Genomic DNA, 21,816 nt, shown 5'->3' on the forward strand with positions numbered 1-21,816 from the left:
GCCACGGCCATGTATTTAAAATGCGAGCATGCAGACGGGCGATATTTCTGGGTTCGCACGGTCGAAAAAATAAGCGAAAATTATTCAACAGGCGGTTGCAAAAGCGATTAAAAATGATAATCAAAAAGCAGAAGCGAGCAGGAGGTTGGGTGAAGTTAGTGCTGTACATTCAGGTCCTTTGTAAAAATACGATCGGCCAAGATCTATGTCATTCTGAGGCACGCTAGAGACAGACAAAATGCAGTTTTAAATATTGACACCGTTCGTATTTTTTAAATGAGTCAAAAAATAAATAAATTGTATGCTGCTTAAGCGATGATCGATCGAAACAGACTCATTTTGCAAATTTTAACGGCTACGTTCTGCTGAAGATATAAGACTTCACTTTCGGAGTTATTACCGAAGATAATGTACAACAGCAAAAAACAACAACATTTGGTTATGTGAAATAGAGTAGCATTCATGTAGGTCCAATCAATACTGTTGTATCGTCTATTTCGTCAACCGAACGTTACTACCCGTACCTGCTCGTCGATTATTATTGCGAATGTCCTTTTTTTCCAGAATCAATTGGGTATAAGTACGTTATTTTAGAATGATTTTCATTTGGTTTCAACAAAGACAATTGTCTTTGGTTTCACGTGATAGTTAATCTGATTTATCATATAGCATTACAAACAGGAAGTCCTCGGCATGGGTCAGAGTACTAGTATACCCCAGACCACTCGTTTTGATGAATGGTCTGGGTGTGGCTTGTGGGTAAGAATAGAAAATGAATTTCGGTGAGGTTTATTTGGATTTTTGAGAACGGATTTTTACTATTGAAATGAAATTATCACGTCTAGGGGTGAATTGTTAATGTTTCGTGTTGTATGTATTTATTACATTCTCAAGATGGCTGCCCCAACATCCGGGTCATGGGGTTACTAAGGACTAGGGTCATAGGTCAAATGGACTATATAGCAATATAGTCAATATCGTAACATCTCTCTTTACATAGTTTTTTTGAACAATAAAACTAAAATCGATAAACTCTTCGAAACGAGCATAAATCTATAGCACCATAACACTAGTGTAAATAATGTTCAACAGTTCAACGTTCACTAACAATATTCTCATCAAAAGTCCATGAAATTCGAAATAATGTTCAATAGTTTATACTTAACACAACTGTTCAACGTTCAATTAAATGTTATCATCAACAGTCCATGAAATGCGAAATAATGTTCAACAATAATTCATACTTAACACAACCGTTCAACGTTCAATTAAATGTTCTTAACAGTCCATCCTTTCAACAGTTAGTTCAAGACAAAATCTTTATAGCGTGGTGGCATTCTAACAGCTCGCGTACTTGAGCGTATTGGTGATGTTTGTATCGGTGGATCTGTTGTCATCGGTAACTTCACTGCTGGTGATGGTGTTTTGTTGGGTTGTGGTGTTAGGTCGCGATGCATATTTATAGTTGGAAATTCACATGGTTTTATGCCGGTATCTGTATCATGCTCTATTTCTGGTGATATCACTTCCTTCGTTGGCCTTAGGAATTTCCTGTTTCTTCGATATGTGTTTCCATTGATGTCGACGTTGTAAGAGCGGGATGCAACTTGTTGTGTAACAATTCCGTGACGCCATTTTCCTTCTCTGTCAGTAGGTAGTGCTTTCATTCGAATTTGCTGACCTATTTGTAATTCGGGAAGTGTTTTGGCATGTTGATCATAGTAGAATTTAGATTTACGACGACGTTGCTTGATGTCATCTGTAACTCCGTCAACTACTTTGGGATGTAGTAGTCTATTTGCAGTAGGTATTAGCGTGCGAGTGCGACGTGACATGAGACGTTGTACCGGACTGCTGTGCGTTCCTTCAGTCGGTGTGTTTCTCCAGTCAAGGATTGCTTTCCAGGGGTCTTCATTGTTTCTTTGTGCTTTCTTTATGATTCGCTTTGCTATTTTAACTGCTGCTTCTATCTTACCATTAGATTGACTATGATATGGTGATGAGGTGATTATATTGAATTCCCAGTCATGTGCAAATCTCTTGAACTCGACACAATCAAATTGTGGACCGTTGTCTGACATAACAGAATCGGGAATCCCATGACGACTGAATTGTATTTTACAACAGTTTATGATCGTTGTTGCTGTTGTGTCAATTACCTGATCCACCTCCCAGTAGTCTGAGTAATAGTCTACCATTATCAGGTAATCTTTATCGCGGCACTTGCATAGATCCATGGCAATTTTGCTCCACGGTCTATCCGGAATTTCGTGGGTCATGAGTGGTTCTTTCTGCTGATTCTGTTGATATTCGTTGCAGGTACTGCATTGACTTACAGTGTCCTTTATTTCTTCACTCATGTGTGGCCAGAATAGAACGTCACGTGCTTTACGAAGACATGCTTCAGCTCCTAGGTGACTGGAATGTACGCGTGCTAGCATTTCAGGACGCATTACTTTGGGTATTATGACTCGTGGACCTTTGAATAAGACGCCATTTTGAACACTGAGTTCATCTCGATATTTCCAGTATTCACGAGTGATGATTGGAGTTTCTTCTTTGATATCTGGCCATCCCGCAAGTATTGTCGTCTTAAGTACTTGCAGGGCTTCATCTTGATGTGTATGTTGTTGTATCTGATGTAATCGTTGGTCAGATACATTGAGGTATTCTGCTGCGTTAATGTTCTCTATTTCTGTATTGAAGTTTGTTTCTCGTTTGATGTTGAAGATTGCGTACTGTGGTGTATCGCGTTCTACTTTTCTCTGTGGTAGAGAAGCTCGGGAGAGGAAATCAGCGATGTACATTTCTCTGCCTTTCTTGTAGCGTACACCCAGGTTGTATTTCTGTAGGCGGAGTAACATTCGTTGTAGTCGTTTTGGAGCGGAGAGAAGCGGTTTCTTGAATATGATTTCAAGTGGTTTATGATCAGAGTCGACGCTGGTAATGTTACGTCCAAGTATATACTGATCGAATCTTTCGCAGGCAAATACGATTGCGAGACACTCTTTTTCAATTTGAGCATATCGTTGCTCAGTTGGAGATAACGATCGAGAGGCGAATGCGACTGGTTGTTCGTTCTGTAAGAGTACTGCACCCAGTCCGACTTCACTTGCGTCACATTGAATGGTTGCTTCTTCCTTCACATCATAATATCTTAATACTGGATGGTTTGTTGCTAATTTCTGTACTTCTTCTATGGCTTTATCATGGTGGGGTTGCCATGCCCATATAGCATCGGTATCTGTTAGTCGCCGAAGGGATTCACACGTGTCTGATAAATGTGGCAAGAATTTCGCTAGGTAATTTACAAATCCAATAAATCGCTGTACACCTTGTACATCCTTGGGTTTGGGCATTTCTATGATTGCACGTATCTTTTCTGGATCAGGACGCAAACCCTCTGTTGTCAGTAAATGGCCCATATATCGCACTGATTTGAGACGTAGCTTCAATTTGTTCTTATTGAGTTTGAGGTTTACTTCTCTGGCACGGTTCAGCAACCCAATGAGATTTCGATCGTGATCAATGGCTGCTTCTTCTTCTGTGTCACCACAGCCGTATACCAGGATATCGTCTACGATTACCTCAACGCCGGGTAGTGATTCAAGAACTTCATGTTGTCTTCTCTGAAACTCTTCTGGAGCGCTGTTTATACCAAATGGCATGCGGAGCCAGCGATATCGCCCGAAGGGAGTCCAAAATGTAGTCAGATAACTGCTTTCTTGGTCTAGCTTCACTTGCCAGAACCCATCTTTTGCATCTAAGACTGAAAATGTTCGGGCATTCGTTAGTCGTGGTAGAATCTCGTCGATAGTTGGCATTGGATATCGTGCACGTTTCAAGGCTTTGTTTAGATCTTTGGGGTCTAGGCAGACGCGTAGTTTTCCTGGTTTCTTGACTGCGACCATGCTGCTGATCCAGTCAGTCGGTGTGGTAACTTTTGTGATTACCTGTTGTTTCTCTAATGATTCTAATTTAGTTTTCAGTTCTGCTCTCATATGAACTGGTACCTTTCTTGGCTGGTGTCGCACTGGTTTCACGGTTTTATCGATTTCCAGATGATATAATCCAGGTAGACATCCAAGACCCTCAAAAAGATCACTGTATTGTATCAGTATTTGTTGTTGAGTGAGTGGAGCTTGCTGAATGTTGGCTATGTAGTCCGTCTTGTCACGTGTGGTGGTTGGCTGCTCTGGTTCTACAGTTACCATTTTGATGTGTTGATTTATGTTCACCGTTAGTAACTTCAGTAATTCACAGGTCTCAGCTGACAATAGTGGCTTCTGCATTGTATCTGTGACTTGGAATTTCAAATTGTATGTGTTACCTAAGTAATGGCATTTCAGGTTACACTGTCCAAGTGGATATATCGTTGGCCCACCATACAACTTCAATATGGCCTTGCTTGTCTGTAATTTTGGATCTCCATCTTGTTTAATTTTACAGTAGTCACTGAAGCTTATCATGTTGCATGTGGCCCCACAATCAAGCTGACACTTCAGCGTGTAGTTGTCTTCATTATTGTCACTTAGATTGAGTGACACAAACCACTGCTTTCCTGTTGTTTTCACTGCTCCTATATAATGCTCTATGTGTAGTACAGATTCATCAGATGTGTAGTCATCTTCTATCTCTTCATCTACCATGTGTATTCTACGCTGATCATGTTGTCTTTGCTTGCAGACTTTTGCGAAATGGTTCTTCTTACTGCACAGTTTACATGTTTGGCCATATGCAGGGCATTTTTCTTTGTTGAATATGTGTTTGCCACCACAGTAACGACATCTTCTTGGTCCTTGTTGTTCAGACTGATATTTGTCACGCTTTTGTGTATCTTGTTTACCCTTGTACTTCTGTTTCTGTGCATAATGAACAACTTGTTCTTCCGGGTTGGTGCCACTAATTTTCTTCAGCTGCATTTGTGTTATTTCACTGCTTCTACACATCTCTATGGCTCGATTTAGGTCTAGTTTTGGCTCTCTTAACATTCTGGCTCTTGCACTATTATCTTTGGTTCCCAACACTATTCTATCCCTGATCAGTTCATCCTTGATGGCATCAAATTTACATGTTAACGTAAAGGACTGGATGCACACCATCTCATCTTGCACTTCTTAATCTTAAGTCGTAACCCCGGTAACACTGGGCCCCACACCTGCAGTTAATTAACTACACCCATCTGTGTTTACATGTCAGCTGACTCCTTTGTTCATGTCTACACCTCGTTAATATTTAATCCACCTTTGCTTATATTCCTTAACGACACTTTTGTTTCATGTTTACATCATGCATGCACATTCATTCCACTTGTTTATTCCATAATCCTCATATCTTCACCCAATCAACTCTTTCCTAATTTGTAATCCTCATATCTACACCCAATCATATTCGTCCTGTACATCGCTATCACTCTCTTCACTAGTAGTACAGACCACTTGCATGGTAACTGCCATCGTGCATGCTGCTAGTTTTCTCATTTCGCGTTCCAACGTTCCAATACTATTTCGCATACCAGTACATCAGCTTACCAGCACATTCACTATGCCTGCAGGAAAAAACTCTACTGGCAAGCGTGGAAGGCCAGCTCGCACAAAAAAGATACCAGCACGGTTCACGCCCGAGGTAGCACCAGCTAAAAGACAACGGACCAATGCCGGCACGCAGTCATGTCCCGTCGATGTCATCACAGACGATCGGTCACCCAGTACAATGAGTACAACACATACTCCACGCACCGTCGGTATTGAAACGGCTATCGACGTAAATTTGTTGTCTCCAACTTCAACAGTTAGTCAGCTTCAGATCAACCAGCCAGTACCTGCACCCAGCCAACTACCGATAAACCAGCCGGCAACGATCAGCCATTTGCCGCTCATCCAACCGACAATGTCCAGTCAGCCACTGCTCAGTCAGCCAACAACAAGCCAACTACTACTCAACCAGCCAGCAACGTCTCAACAAGAACCTCAACCACTCCAACATCAAGTTCTACAGTACCAGCATCCACATACACAACAATACGGCCAGCCTTGCCACCCATTTACGCCAATGCAGACACAGCCCAACAGTCAGTTCAACGTCGCACCACCAGTCGGCAACCTCAAAGTGCCGGCCTCGTTCCCGCCAGCATACATGTGCATGCCTTACGTTGATCAATCAACCCTCAACGACGTTGCAGATCGTGGTAAGTTTGTCGATTTATCGTTGTTCCACCCAGACAATATTTTGCCAAATTTCATTGTGTCGCAAAACACGCAAGTCTCCATAGATCAAGACAACCCTGGCATCGCAAATTTAACTACACAACCAAAACGCAAGGTGATCGACGATTTTGAAACTTGGGTGGATTGTTTTTCTACGTACGCTAACTATCACTCGTACTACTTCCCGGATCAGACACCGCATTTATTTAACTACTTACGATTCATGGCAAGAAAAGCTAAACGCTACGAACCAACTGCTTGGCTCGCCTACGACAAAGCATTTCGTCAAGATATCACACGTTACAACGGCCAACGTGTTTTGAGTGGAATCCACGGGGAGTTAGACTACGAATGTTTTCAAAGTAACACTCATTTATTACGTCGGAGGTGCCGTAGTTGCGGAAAAACAGGTCATCTACAAAATGACTGTTTCAACAACAGATCTCGCAACAATCCATATGTTTGGACTGCCAATCATCAACAAACAATGCATTCGCCTACTGGATCACACCGCAGCGGGGGACAACACGTGGTACAACAACAACAACAACAAGTCTGCAGAGAATACAATAGAGGGCGTTGTTCCACCCCATGCCAAAATGGCCGCCTCCATAAGTGTAGCGTTTGTTTATCAACGGAGCACATCGCACTCATTCATCGGAAGCAGGATAGCCAACAAGATAACCAGCTTTTTCGTGGCTCCAGTAATGCATCAAGTCAACAACGCAACCAACAACAGATCTACACCCCGCAGCCCTTTCGCAGCAATGACAAAACATATTGACACCGTCACGACTCTGCAACCAACAACATCGCTCGACAAAAACGCATTCGCAATCGGACTGCATGATCATCCTGACAAACAATTTACCGCATCCGTTCTCTTGGACATTTCCAGAGGTGCTGACTTGGGATTCACCGGCACCAATCACGCACGTGAAACAAAGAACGCCAAGTCAGCTTACAGTAACCCACAAATCATCACAGAAGCCATTCTGAAGGAAATCAAAGCAGGTCACGCGGTAGGTCCGTTTATACAACCTCCATTCACTAATTTCGTTGTTAATTCACTCGGACTAAGGCCTAAAAAGAATGGAGGCCATAGAATCATCATGGACCTATCGCAACCACGGACTGGCAGTGTCAATTCAAACATCTGCAAGGATGAATTTTCACTGCATTATTCAACAGTTGACGATGCCGTGGCAATGATCAATAAACTAGGTCGTGCCACACTACTAGCGAAAATTGATATTCAGCACGCGTTTCGCCTGTGTCCGGTCAGACGGGAAGATTGGCACCTTTTGGGTTACAAATGGGACAACTACTATTTCTTCGACAGAGTTTTGCCATTTGGACTCCGGTCAGCGCCTTTCCTTTTTAATCGCATTGCTGAGGCCATCAACTGGATTGTGTGTAACCAGACAAATAACAATAACATTCTGCACTACTTAGATGACTACCTCATCGCAGGACCAGCTAATTCTAAGGTATGTGCAAGCAGTCTTGACACCATGCTAACAACATGTCAAGCGTTAGGGGTTCCCATTGCACAAAACAAACTGGAAGGCCCAACAACCACACTGACCTTCCTTGGCATTGAGATGGACACCGTGAACAGAGTACTGCGACTACCGCAAGACAAACTCAATGACATTGCCTCATCCATTGGAAAATGGTCCACAGCAACAACTTGTACAAAACGAGAGCTATTATCATTAATTGGTACCCTCAGCTTTGCATGTAAATGCATCCCAGCTGGGCGGATATTCCTACGACGAATTATCGACTTGTCAACCACCGCCTCTGCATTGCACCAACGAATTACGCTTTCAACAGCCTTTCAACTTGACCTAGAATGGTGGAAAGACTTCCTACCCACTTGGAATGGCACAGCCAGTTTTCTTGACTCAACTTGGACACCTGCGCCAGAAATGGAACTATACACCGATGCATCATCGACTATTGGATGTGGCGGGTATTTCAACGGCGAGTGGTTTTCCTTACCATGGTCGGCATTCCTGTCCGACAATGACCACCAGCATTCCATCGCATGGAAAGAACTGTTACCAATCCTTCTATCATGCTTAATTTGGGGGCACTTGTGGCACGGAAGGAGAGTGATGTTTCACTGTGACAATGAGAGTATTGTTCACACATGGCGCAAAGGTTCCACACGCTGTCCCTACATCATGCAACTCATTCGTGCAATTTTTCTTACCGCTGCCTCATCAAATTTCCATGTCATGATCACCCACATACGAGGAATCGATAATAACATTGCAGATGCTCTTTCTCGCTTACAGATGAACCGATTCCACTCTCTTGCACCACATGCAACAAGCCAGCCAATCAACTCTCAGAACCACATCGACTACCTGCGTGGCCGTCACCTGCTGACCTGACTGCCCTGGAAAATAGAGCTAAGTATTATGCTTTCCATTCTCTGGCCGGCTCAACTCGCCGCACTTATACAACCGCTCAGACCAAGTACATCAACTTTTGTCATGCTTATGGCATACCCACACTGCCTGTTACGCAACAAGCAGCAACGTTATTTGTCACTTTTCTGGCATCATCAGGGCTTGCTTACAATACCATCAAATTGTATCTTACGGCATGTATGGCCATGCACATCGAGGCGGGCCATGAAAATGTTGTATCCAGTTACTCAAACCTTCACCGAACCCTCCAGGGAATCAAAAGACAACATGGTGGGCCAGTTCGAAAACGTTTGCCAATCTCAATGAAATTGTTACGCACACTCAAGAATACGCTTCGTGCATCTACCGTACTACAACCAGCTGATCAGTTAATGCTATGGTCAGCGTTCACCATGGCTTTTTTCGGGTTTCTGCGTGTCAGCGAATTTGCCGCTCCATCACCAAATAGCTATGACCCGTCAACAACAATGTTACATTCCGACATTAACTTGGACAATGCTCGAAACGTTCTTATCATTCACATCAAGGCATCTAAGACTGACCCGTTCAGACGTGGTCAAGACATCACAATTGGCGCATCCGGTTCATCGGTATGTGCGGTGCAAGCATATCTCCGTTATAAGAACATTACTGCCCAACAACCAAGGGGCCCAGTATTTCAATTTGCTGACGGATGCTACCTCACACGACAGAAGCTTACCCACATACTTCAGCAACTGCTTGCGCAATCGGGACAGTCTAACATCACACAGTACACCAGCCACAGTTTCCGAAGTGGGGCAGCCACCGCGGCAGCCGCTGCAAACATACCTGACTGGCTTATTAAATGTCTTGGAAGGTGGCGCAGTGATGCCTATCAGGTGTATATACAGACACCAACAACAACACTGGAGCGAATTCCTGGACTCCTTGTGCACCAATAACATCACTCAACGTTTGCCTGAACATCTGTGATGAACTTTCATTTGATCAATCATGTGTTAAACTGTTGAACTAAAATATGTGGAACTCTCCGATCAATTTGTTGAACTCTTAAAACAATGTGAAAAACTCTTTGAGTTGTGTTGACTTTTGCTTGTGTCACTGCAGATACGTTCAGTGTTTCCCTCTTGTAGCATTTTTAGTCATTCATTAATTTAGCCTTATCGGCAGTTCGATTTCTTTAAGCATTGCAACTCATGCGACCATTTAAATATATTTTTGTAGATCTTAAATCAATGCAGTACGGTGTATGGATGGCTTCGCATTTTGATACTGTATAATTTCTTTTATTCCTGCCTGATTCAGTTTGTCATATATGTTGTATAAAGGTACGTTAGTACTTGACTGTATTTGTTTGACCTCGTATTTTAACTTGAGTTATGCACAACTCGCTTATCACTGCACAGGTCATGTTTGACCACGATTTCGGCTGAATTGGCTGTGCTAGAAGATACATTATGTTAATGTACCTCAGTCGCTTTATCATTACCACATGTTTTATACTTGCAGGTACACATCCACGTTCGTTCGACGATGACTGCGATATTGCACCACTCGTAATTTGGGGGTTGTCACTGCAGCGGCCTCAGCCTTGCTTGGGTATTTTACTGCGGTGCTCTTGCCACAGTGCGAGTCTACATTGTGACTCGTACTGTGACAACAGCCCCCTCAACGCCCACTGGCAGGGTTGCTGTAGAGACCGTTCACACTCAGGTACCACGTTGTCCATGTCATGGTGCAACTCAAATCTGCGAGTTGCATCATGGGGTCGGCCGCTACGACGCCTGCACGTGAGGGCGAATACCCCCCCACTTATTTACTGGCAATATCGTGTGTTCACTGTGTGTTCATTTCCCATACCTTGTCCCTCATACAGCCCTGATGCGTTAATTGGCTGATTACGCAGTAATCTGAGTTTAACGTAAAGGACTGGATGCACACCATCTCATCTTGCACTTCTTAATCTTAAGTCGTAACCCCGGTAACACTGGGCCCCACACCTGCAGTTAATTAACTACACCCATCTGTGTTTACATGTCAGCTGACTCCTTTGTTCATGTCTACACCTCGTTAATATTTAATCCACCTTTGCTTATATTCCTTAACGACACTTTTGTTTCATGTTTACATCATGCATGCACATTCATTCCACTTGTTTATTCCATAATCCTCATATCTTCACCCAATCAACTCTTTCCTAATTTGTAATCCTCATATCTACACCCAATCATATTCGTCCTGTACATCGCTATCACTCTCTTCACTAGTAGTACAGACCACTTGCATTGTAACTGCCATTGTGCATGCTGCTAGTTTTCTCACCTCCCACCCACCCAACAAAGAAAAAAAAAAAAAAAAAAAAAAAAAGTTACATATATATTGTTGGTACCCAGCGTGTACTCTGTAAAATATGCATTTATTTCTTTATCAATAAAGTACAGGGGGGTTGTCACTGCAGCGGCCTCAGCCTTGCTTGGGTATTTTACTGCGGTGCTCTTGCCACAGTGCGAGTCTACATTGTGACTCGTACTGTGACAACAGCCCCCTCAACGCCCACTGGCAGGGTTGCTGTAGAGACCGTTCACACTCAGGTACCACGTTGTCCATGTCATGGTGCAACTCAAATCTGCGAGTTGCATCATGGGGTCGGCCGCTACGACGCCTGCACGTGAGGGCGAATACCCCCCCACTTATTAAACTCAGATTACTGCGTAATCAGCCAATATTAGCTAGCTGGCGTAGTCTGGTTACATACTGATCTATGGCTTCACTGCCGTCTTGGTCACACGTGTTGAACACGTATCTCTCATAAATCACATTGCGAGTGGGTTCAAAGTGTTTTTCTAGTGCATCTAATATTTCTTTGACCTCTTTTCTCTGAGCATCTGTCATGTCGAGATGTTTATATACATGTAAACAATCCTTTCCTAACACTGAACGTAGCGTGGCTACCCTAATGACATCATCTTTCTTATTTAATTCTGTGGCTATTTCATAGTCTTCCCACTGTGAACGGAAGAATGACCAGTTTTGAACAAGATCGCCTTTCATTTCCATGACCGCTGGAACTGGAAAGTTATTAGAAGCCATATTTTTTTTTTTTTTTTTTCAATATTGAATGCACTTGTACGTGGATTACGGTAGTGCCGGCAACGGCGGTAATAATACGGATATTCCGTCTGCGAACGAATGTGTTCTTTTCCCGTTAAGGCTCACTTACTGAACGATCCTTGCATGTGAGGCACTTCACTACTCTCATCGAGTCTTCACGCTTCTAGTTCAGTCTCTTTTCTGTGAAATTTAGTGGCTTATCACACCAAATTATCCCACTTCTGACACCATGTTTCGTGTTGTATGTATTTATTACATTCTCAAGATGGCTGCCCCAACATCCGGGCGATGGGGTTACTAAGGACTAGGGTCATAGGTCAAATGGACTATATAGCAATATAGTCAATATCGTAACAGTTAATAGGTGAAGTGATGTTAAAAACATAAGTAGTTCATCTTCTTGCGTACACCGCAACAACAAAGGTTTATTTTCTAACACAGAACTCCAGTCAAGAGGGTGGCGTTTGGACGTAACCCCGGAGTTAAACCATAGACAATATAGGAGGAAGGACAAGCGACTCCAGCGATTTTATTGTAGCAGGGTAGCCTGGAAAAAAGTTAAGCTGATTTAAACTAACTAACTAAATATTTATTTCGATTTCTCGTTAAGGTAGAGATGCCTGACAGGTATTTTAATTAGTTAATTAGGCAACCAAGATGACCTCCCTTGTCCATAAAACTACAGCCAAAACAAAGTCAGCTTGGACATTCAGTTGTGAAACATGACAAAATAAACGGTGCCAGTGATAGATTTCGCGAATGAAAGAACAAAATAAACGCAATCAAAGGCGCCGACCACGCGCGTTCGAAATATATAGAAATGACGAGAAATTTCGCCTGCATCTTTCACTCACGCAAACGCACACACATGCTATTTCCGTACATTGAATACGTTGGTAACGGAAGGGACAAGTTTAAATCATCTTTGTATTAACACAACTTGAAAGCAACAGTCTCACACTGAATATATGTTTATAAATTATCAAACTAAACAATCAATGAAGCGGACTGCGTAATTTCGTTGATGAGTGTCGCCTACGGTATTCCATGGGTATTCTAAATGGCCGTTGCTGATCACGAGTTCCCGTGTGTAGATGATTTGCTCGATGTTTTTTTTTTCGGATTTTGATGATGGTGGAAATGATAGTGAAGAAGATCCAAACGCAGTAGACACAGCAATTCATGTTAACAACTCTGTGTGTGTGATTCAGAGCCCGGGCATCAACATCGAAAATAGCGAAGATTTGCGTTTTCTTGATCGTCACGCAAAAGAAACCCTTTGAAACGCTAGCAAAAAAACAAAAATAGTGAAAATAAAACAATAAAGACAATCGTGCCTCATTTATTCACAAGTATTCGAGTTATTTTGTTGAAATTATTAATAAAAACAGGGTATAACGTAGGTAGACGTGCATTCAGGCTGAAAGACTGGACGTGTAGTCAAGATGGCGACAAACGTGAAAACGGAAAACGGAATGAAAGTCTATTAAAAAAATGCGAGACAGACAACAACAAAAAACAAGTGTAGTCAGTGAAAATAACAAAATTTGACGATTCATGCATCATGAAAACAATAATATTCGTGTATTTTGTCGAATATGGGGTACAAACTTACTCATGCATTCCGTTTGAAAGAGTGTGAATAAGTAATCAAAATGACGACAGACATGAAAACGAACGGATTGAAAGTTAATTTCAAAATAAGTGCAAGACAGAGAACAACAAAAAACGAGCACAGTCGGTGGAAAATAACATAATAAGAAGATTCATGCATCATGAAAACCAAAATATTCGAGTATTTTGTCGAAAACGGGGTACAACCTTAGACATGAATTCCGGTTGAAAGAGTGTGAGCTATTGTCAAGATGGTGACAGACGAGAGAACATACGGATTCAAAGTCTGTTTAAAAAAAAAATGCGTGGCAGAGAAAAATAAAAAACGAGCATAGTCGGTAAACAATAACATAATAAGATTCATGCACCATGAAAACAAAAATATTCAAATATTTTGTCGAAAATGGGGTATAAACATGTACGAAAACATTACTGCCGTCTGAAACTAACTTTTAATTTTATTCAATTAATTAGTGACATCGCATGGAAGTAAATATGACGTCATTGTTTACTTGCTCATCATAATATTCCAGCCCTGCTTGCGTTGGGCATACGGCGTTTGTTACCATTCTTATTACCTCCATGGTGTTACTATACTACTATACTGTCTATGGTTAAACAGGGCCCAAATTGATAGGGAGTAAAACACGGAAGTGGAAGAGCTGTCGATGCATTGACCAATCACACAAGAGCTCACAAACACCAATGAAATATTTGTTGTTGTACTTAACAAAGAGGTTTGGCACTAAAAACAATGGAACGTTTATAGGCTTAACGTTGGATTTAGATCGTGTTATAATCCAAATCCCCTACTAAGACTTGTAAGCACCAATTTTCATATGAATAGAACTCATTTTTTTTAAAATCCTGTGAAATTGCTCATAATATCATAAATATCATTGAAAATAAATGTTTTAACAGTACTTTATAGTGAGGACCAGTGAGACAACATTGAAATATAAATGTGCGATGACTCAAGGTGAAACATTAATTTTGAAACATTTTCTTATTATCATTGTTGTGTATAATTTTAAATCTGTGATGGCACGTCAAGAAACCTAGGGACATACTCATACTTTTTTCTCATTAAGATGTACCCACTGTGTGTGCATTTGTGCTCTTTCACCTGTATCTTGGATCTGGTCCATTCATACATCAAATATCTTGGGTGACATATGTTTCCTGATGAAGTTCAGGATAGCAGAATGGCGGCCATTTGTCTGCATGAACATTCATCAAAATCAAGCATTTTTGTCATTCCGGAGCCAGATCTTAGTTGGTATGGACTACGGCAACCGAGGTGGCTCACAACATGGCATTTTATAAAACCATTTTAACAATTAATTTACATTTTGAAAACTCTTTTTTATTTTATAACCCTTTTGTAAACACCATTTTCGATTCTGGAATCGATTTTTAAAACCCACTTTCGTTTCCATTTGTTTAAATCCATTTTTATTTATGAAATTCGTTTTCATTTTTATAATCCATTTTCATTTTCAAATTCCATTTTAATTTTTAAAATCCGGTTTAATTTTTGGCTCAACAGACCATAGGTCCGCTGAGCCTATGGGATGGGTTTCTGTCCTGCGTCTGTCGTCCGTCTATCTGTCTGTCTGTGCACGACTTCTTTTCAAAAACCGCCGAACCGTTTGACTCGATTTTTGGTGTGTGGATGCCTTGATGAGTGTAGATGGTAATTTGTTCATGATAAGTCGATCTGCCAAAAATTATGCAAATAAGCCCCCCAAAACTCTACTGTGGAGGTCTATAGTGAGAGCACCATTCATAGTATGGTGTTGGAATAACTTTGTTTATGAATAAGTCTGTGCGTCCCATTTGTCGGTCAGTCGAATTGTTTCCGTCTGTTCGATTCTCAGGTCGATTCTCCTGTTAAATCGACTGAATCCCTTCCAAAGGCTGAACTAAAGTTGTTTTGGCTGTTGTGGAACTCTTGGGACAAACGAAATCGTGTTTTCGTGGAATTTAGTGACTGGCAGAAGTCTTTTCCGAAAGTTATGGTTATGCGGATCGACTGCAGTGGTTGCAGTCTGCTGTTGCCATTGTGTTGAATGAAACCGTGGTTGAACCAAGTATCCAGGTTGCTGTGAGTACAATCAATGACATTTTGAGTTCTGTATGCCAGTATTAACTGTTTCCAGTAGATCGACTCGACCAATTATGTTGTCCCCTTGAGATTTCAACTAAAGTAAAGACTGTTCTTTGTTGTGGAAAAGTCCCGCCATTCATATCACGTTTTTTTCTGTTGTGGACATCCAGTCGTACTTGTTTACCGTCTCAGACATCTACCAAACTTTAATTCGTGTGACTTTCAGCATCAAGTAGAAAGTGCATAAATTGACTGTGACATTTTACTGTTGTGCATTTCCCAGATCTACGTTGTGACCAAACTTAAAATTTTCTATAACGTTAGTCTGCATTTAGTGTAATTCGCCTGCGCTGACGATGGTGACCCTATGTTCTGAAATCCCTATGTTCCGAAATTCCTATGTTCCAAAATGGTTCTTGTATTGAGTGTTCCGACACTCAGTGCAGCGGGAAGGTATAGCTATATATAACGTTGCAAATGTCTCATGAATAAGCGCCATTTGATGATTTGCATTGCACAAAAAACATTTAACGTTACATGATTCCGTTTGTAATGTAGTTAAAGACGATCCAGATAATAACATATACATCTCATGTTATAGACTGGCAAAGTCGGGACTTCTTTTTAGCTCCGCTGTCGAATTTGTCGAGCGGAGCTTATCATATAAGTGATTGTCCGTCGTCATCCGTCTTCGTCGTCCGTGTCAATGTTTTACTTTTTCGACTTCTTCTTGAAAACTACAAGCCTGAATGCTTTGATACTTGGTGTATATGTACCTTGGGTAGACCTCTCTTAGATTTGTTCATTTCATGATGATATCCTCAATTCTCTAATTTTGGTAAATATTTTTGGTAAAAAATGATATTTTCATCTTCTTGTTAAAAACCGCAAGTCCAATTACTTTGATATTACATATATAGGTACTACATGTGGACCTCTCTCAAATTTGTTCATTTTGTAATGATATCTTTAATTCTCTAATTTTGGTGAATATTTTTGTAATTTTTGGTAAAAAGTGATATTTTCGACTTCTTGTTGAAAACCACAAATCCAATTGCTTTGATATTACATATATAGGTACTACATGTGGACCTCTCTCAGATTTGTTCATTTTGTAATGATATCTTTAATTCTCTAATTCTTGTGAATATTTTTGTCATTTTTGGTAAAAAGTTATATTTTCGACTTCTTGTTGAAAACCGCAAGTCCAATTGCTTTGATATTACATATATAGGTACTACATGTGGACCTCTCTCAGATTTGTTCATTTCATGATGATATCTTCAATTCTCTAATTTTGATGAATATTTTTGTAATTTTTGGTAAAAAGTGATATTTTCCACTTCTTGTTGAAAACCGCAAGTCTGATTGTTTTGATACTATACATATTGTTCATTTTCTAATGATATCTTCTGTTCTTTAATTGAATTGTGCATTGATAGCAGCGGAGCTATCTAACCCGAGAGGCTGCTTGTTTGTTTCACAAAAAAAATATAATTGTCAATTTATCCTTTATAACATGATCAGGAAAACTAGCATAACTGCGAAAGAAATCCCGACTGGATGCATCTGCAGGCGACGCCCTGCGTTGGAATGAAAACTGAAGCGGAATCACTACAGTGATTATGTTAATTGAACGTTGTTGACTTGTATTGACAACGAATCAGGTGCAGCTGTATACATCATATCTTATGTATGTTAATATATGTGACCTTTCACTTCTGAGGTCCCGGCGATTTCGAAAGACTACTTATATACACTGGACATTAGACTGGCGCAGTCGGGGCAATTAATTTGTTTTTGTAGTTTAAATAAAATTAAAAAAATCGCGAAATGGAGGTGTTAGCACGAAATCACCCCGACTGGTTTATTCTGCAGGAAATTCATTGCTATTAAATATTCATGATGCACATATTATAATGAGGTGGGCGCGGAAATATGTGCATAATGAGGTCAACATGGTAAAGGTCACACTGCAGATCCAACATGGCGGCGCGTTGAAATTTGAGTTTGTCGTAGTCGTTGTTTCTAATTCATCACAATATGTAAAAAAAGTAACTCGTACTAGTCGTAGAATTAAAAAAAATATCGACTGCTACAATCAGCCGACGTCTTCTCGGCCAGAGGTCAGTTGAAGAGACGCTGTGATTGGCTCAGATGATTGTCAATTAGAACACTCATTAACATAATTACCCGTTGAAAAATCGACGGGTTCCTGCAGTGTCGATAGAGGGCCATGCAGAGTAAACCAGTCGGGGTGATTTTGCAGTTACAAGGGATTTTGCGCTAACACCTCCATTTCGCAATTTATTTAATTTTATTTAAACTACAAAAACAAATTAATCGCCCCGACTGCGCCAGTCAAACTGGACATTTAAATGTTTTCAGTAAACATAGATGAAAGCTTCGCCTTAGCACTTAGAATGTTAAAGTATCCATCTCTGCGATCGATTCGAATTAACCTTTAAAAGTTCATGTTTACATTCACATACCCACTCATGAATAATCAATGCATCATGAATAATTAATAACAGTCAAATGCCTGCAGATGCGTCCAGTCTTTGGAGGTCAGGTTAGTTTTCGCGATCACGCTAAAAGGATTAAAAAAACAATAAATTATTTTAGTTTGTAAAACAACTAGTAGCTTTGCGGTGAGTGGCTTTCGCGGTAAATGGGTTTTGTATCCGGTGGGTTTTGCGGGGAGTAGGGCTTTGTCTCAGTAACTGGTCCTTTCATCCTTGTTGAGAATTAAAGTTTTATGTTTCTTTAATAACTGGCGCTATTCTGGAAATATCATCTTGGCAGGAGTTCCAAAATAAGACCCATGCTCTGATAATGCCTCTAGTTTCAAAGACCAATAAACATTGCCATTATGATCCTATTGCTTTGCAAAGGATAGTTGAATATTGTTTATTGAAATTAATAATCCCCATAACCGTTTTCCAATATAGATAAATTGTAGTACGTAACAAACTGTATAACTCAGTCTCAACAATGAAATAAAGGAATGTATATATTTACATTATTTATACTTATTTATTACCTGTATACTTTTATTGCTACTGTACTGATAGAAATACTGTATTTCTAAAGATGCAATAATAATAATAATTATTATTATTATTATTATTATTACTAATGCATTGCAATACAACTATTTCAAATTGAAAGAAATTGCAATATAAAGTATTCATCAGTAATACTTCTCAACGGCATATTTCGCGGTCAGTGCTATTTACGAAAATATTTGTTTATAATTTTATAAACTTGCTTGGCAATACCCACCCCAATATGTGTACATATTTTAATAAATAAAGATATACTAACAAAAATGAAATATGGATCATTTCATATTTTATTATATAACCTGCACAAAAGTAATCAATTTTTTTCCTTGCTAGAATGATGTGTAACTTCATGCGGGAAACCTGATAAAGTTCACAACTGGCGATGTAGCAGTATTAGGGATTGTCAACTTCTCGTGAATTTGATTACTTAACATGTTTAGGTTCATGTGCTGCAAGTTGCAGAGCACATACCTAAGCGGTCCCCAGCAAATAATTAAGCCAAGGCGGTTTCGATATCGAAATCGGAAGTGGGAATTTGTTAGTACTCTAAATAACATATTGGCGATTCACTCCGCTAGGATTGCCCTTAAAATTGCCCTTTTGTGTGTGTGTGTCTGTGTGTGTGATTTCCACAGTTTTCATGTATTAATTCTTCTGTGATTTTTGGCTTGGCCGATTTTGCTGAAACGTGGCAGGTATGTCACACCTTCACCCTAGTTATTAGGAACAATCTGAAAAAAAAATTTGGCCCACCGTTGCTATAGCAACAACCAAAAAACTGATTTTTGAATAGCTTCGCGCCAAATGTATCTCCTAATAAAAATTTAGGATAAAACACCTCAGACATAGCTCATTCTACTCAGCTTGAGTGTGGGCAAACATTTACTGTTTTTTTTATGTATATTTTCATTACTGAGAAAATTTACCTCAAAGTTGGGGTAACTTTTCACTTCACCAACGGCTTTTAATTCCTCTGTGATTTTCTTTTGTTCATATTCACCACTGTCAAAAACTGATTTTTGAATACTTTCGCCCCAAATTTATTACCTCCTACCAGTTTTGTAATAGCAGTGTTCAAATGATCATGCCTTTTATTGTGACTACGTTGCACACTGGTAAGAGATCACGAGCGTCGACATTGTTACACTGTATCAACGTAATCCCAACGCAACTTTGAACTTCGAATGAACTGTAAATGCTGCCTTCATTCTAGAAAAAACGGTCGGAAATAATAAATGTAACAGCAGGATATGTCCTAGTAATAAACTAAGTGACTTCTAAAGACTGAATAATTGTTTTGCGAATTTCGTATACGAGGCCCATTTAGTTATAAACTGAAGTTAGCTTCACATTCATGTCCTACCATGGAAACAGCCAAAACATGTTGCTTGTTTTTTTATCGGAGCGGACCGCCAACCAGCCTATCGGCTATCCCATCAAACGCCACCATTCATCCACTTGTCCTCGTCGTGTCCTAGCATTTCAACAGAAAAGTCAATGTTTATTTAGTAACTGTGATTTGTCTTTTTTTCTCTTTAGATTATTTAATTGATCACTATAATTAAATGTTTAGAATGTCAAAATATGTTCTCTATTTATTTTACTTTTGAGTGTTTTTATTTTACTCAGACGATCGATGAAATAAAACAGTGTAGTGACATGTCAGACTCGTAACCTGCTAAATAATGAGACAATTTAGGCGTCAAATTTGATTTTGACAAACTCAGCGATGATCGATATAGGCGTGGAGAGTTCTGTGGAAATAGAAGTCGACACTTCGACTGACTACCATATAAGTAAATGTGCAGTCCAGACCAACCTCTTTGTAGTTCTTTCTAACTTCTTACCAACCTGAATATTGTCAAGTGCTGGGGTCCAGCGACAGTGTACAAACGTGCGACGGTAGCGGTGACGATCACGGTGACCAGAAAAAACATAATAAATAAATACATAAATAAATAACTCAACCCTATGTGACAAACTTGATATTACATGCTCATTTTGGTTCATTCTTCCTCGACGAACAAGTACATAAATGACAATTTAGTCAAAAACGTACAAGAAATGTGCCTTATATACACGTATCGGCAATGTAAGCGGCCCAGCAAGTTCCCTTCTTACGTCACAAGGGGTATTTCTGTACGTAAATGAGAAGCTAATGAGAAGCCTCGTTTTAAAATACACAAAAATAAAGTTACTGTAGTCTGAGTTTGAAACGCATTTTTACACTTTGAACAATATTTTATGCTTAGAACCATAAAAATGAATAATATTGATGTACCAATGAATGATTTTAGTCGAGATAATAGCAGCCATTTCACAGGCACTTTAATAGTGTAAAAAAACCACATATAAAAAATAATACAAAATGTACGTCGTAAGCGTTTTGTTAGGATAAAACAGTTGGATATACACAATTTGTATTGTTTAGGCCGTACTGATTTGATACACTGATGACATCATCCGGGGTGTCCAAAACTGTCACGAGCGTGCCAAAAAGGTAGACAAGACAGAAAACTTACATTAATTATGAAATCTAACTTATAATTTTATCAAAATTAAAACTGAAACACACCTAGAATACCTTTTTTTTAAATAAGAAAAATTACTTATATAACGGGATACTGTACACTTTGTTTTTTAGATAAAAGTCTGGACGCAAACAATAACATTGACTTATTGCGTAATTTGCATAATTCCTTCACGACGGAAACAGTGCACACTGAAGACGACGCGGTCATATCAACTCCGGCTCAAGCCCTGAGTACAGTCCTGTAGGTTGGCCTCCTTCCGCTGATCATTCGGCCCCACAGTCCTGAGAAGTCGCATAGACCGAGGATTCGATACTATTGTGAAGGAATACATCGGGCGATTTAAGAGGCATTCAGCTTTGCAGTTAAAAATTAAGCAGGTCAATACGTCCAACTATACTAAATACCCTAACTGGAAGCGAAATTACATAAGAGTTCCCACTAGGGTCGTTCAAATCAACATTTTCCAACGTCAACCGAAAATATACGCCGCCATCTTGTTCTTGACGTATTTATTAACAAAACGTTGTTTCTTTGTGTAAATGTTTACTGGAATGTTTACTGGAATCTTCGGGGAATAAAATAAGCCCATTATGGCTTGTTGTCCCCACCAGTTTGTTTAATTTGGTCAGCTGAATATTACTAAATTGATGATGTATCAAATCTGCGTGATATCCATAATTTATCGAGTTTATGTTTGAACGAATCAATACTGTTACTGTCTACAATGTACTCAGGTAGTGCATTCCA

General features: G+C 40.0%; 1 protein-coding gene across 3 annotated transcripts in view; it reads left to right on the plus strand.

Moving 5' to 3' along the window:
* LOC102807839 (pirin-like) overlaps positions 1-21,816 on the plus strand; it is a 65,121-nt gene that overhangs the window by 7,181 nt on the left and 36,124 nt on the right. The gene's annotated exons all lie outside the window — the stretch shown is intronic.

The sequence above is a fragment of the Saccoglossus kowalevskii genome, chromosome 4 (genome assembly GCF_978046115.1).
Source record: "Saccoglossus kowalevskii chromosome 4, keSacKowa6.1, whole genome shotgun sequence".
NCBI lineage: Eukaryota > Metazoa > Hemichordata > Enteropneusta > Harrimaniidae > Saccoglossus > Saccoglossus kowalevskii.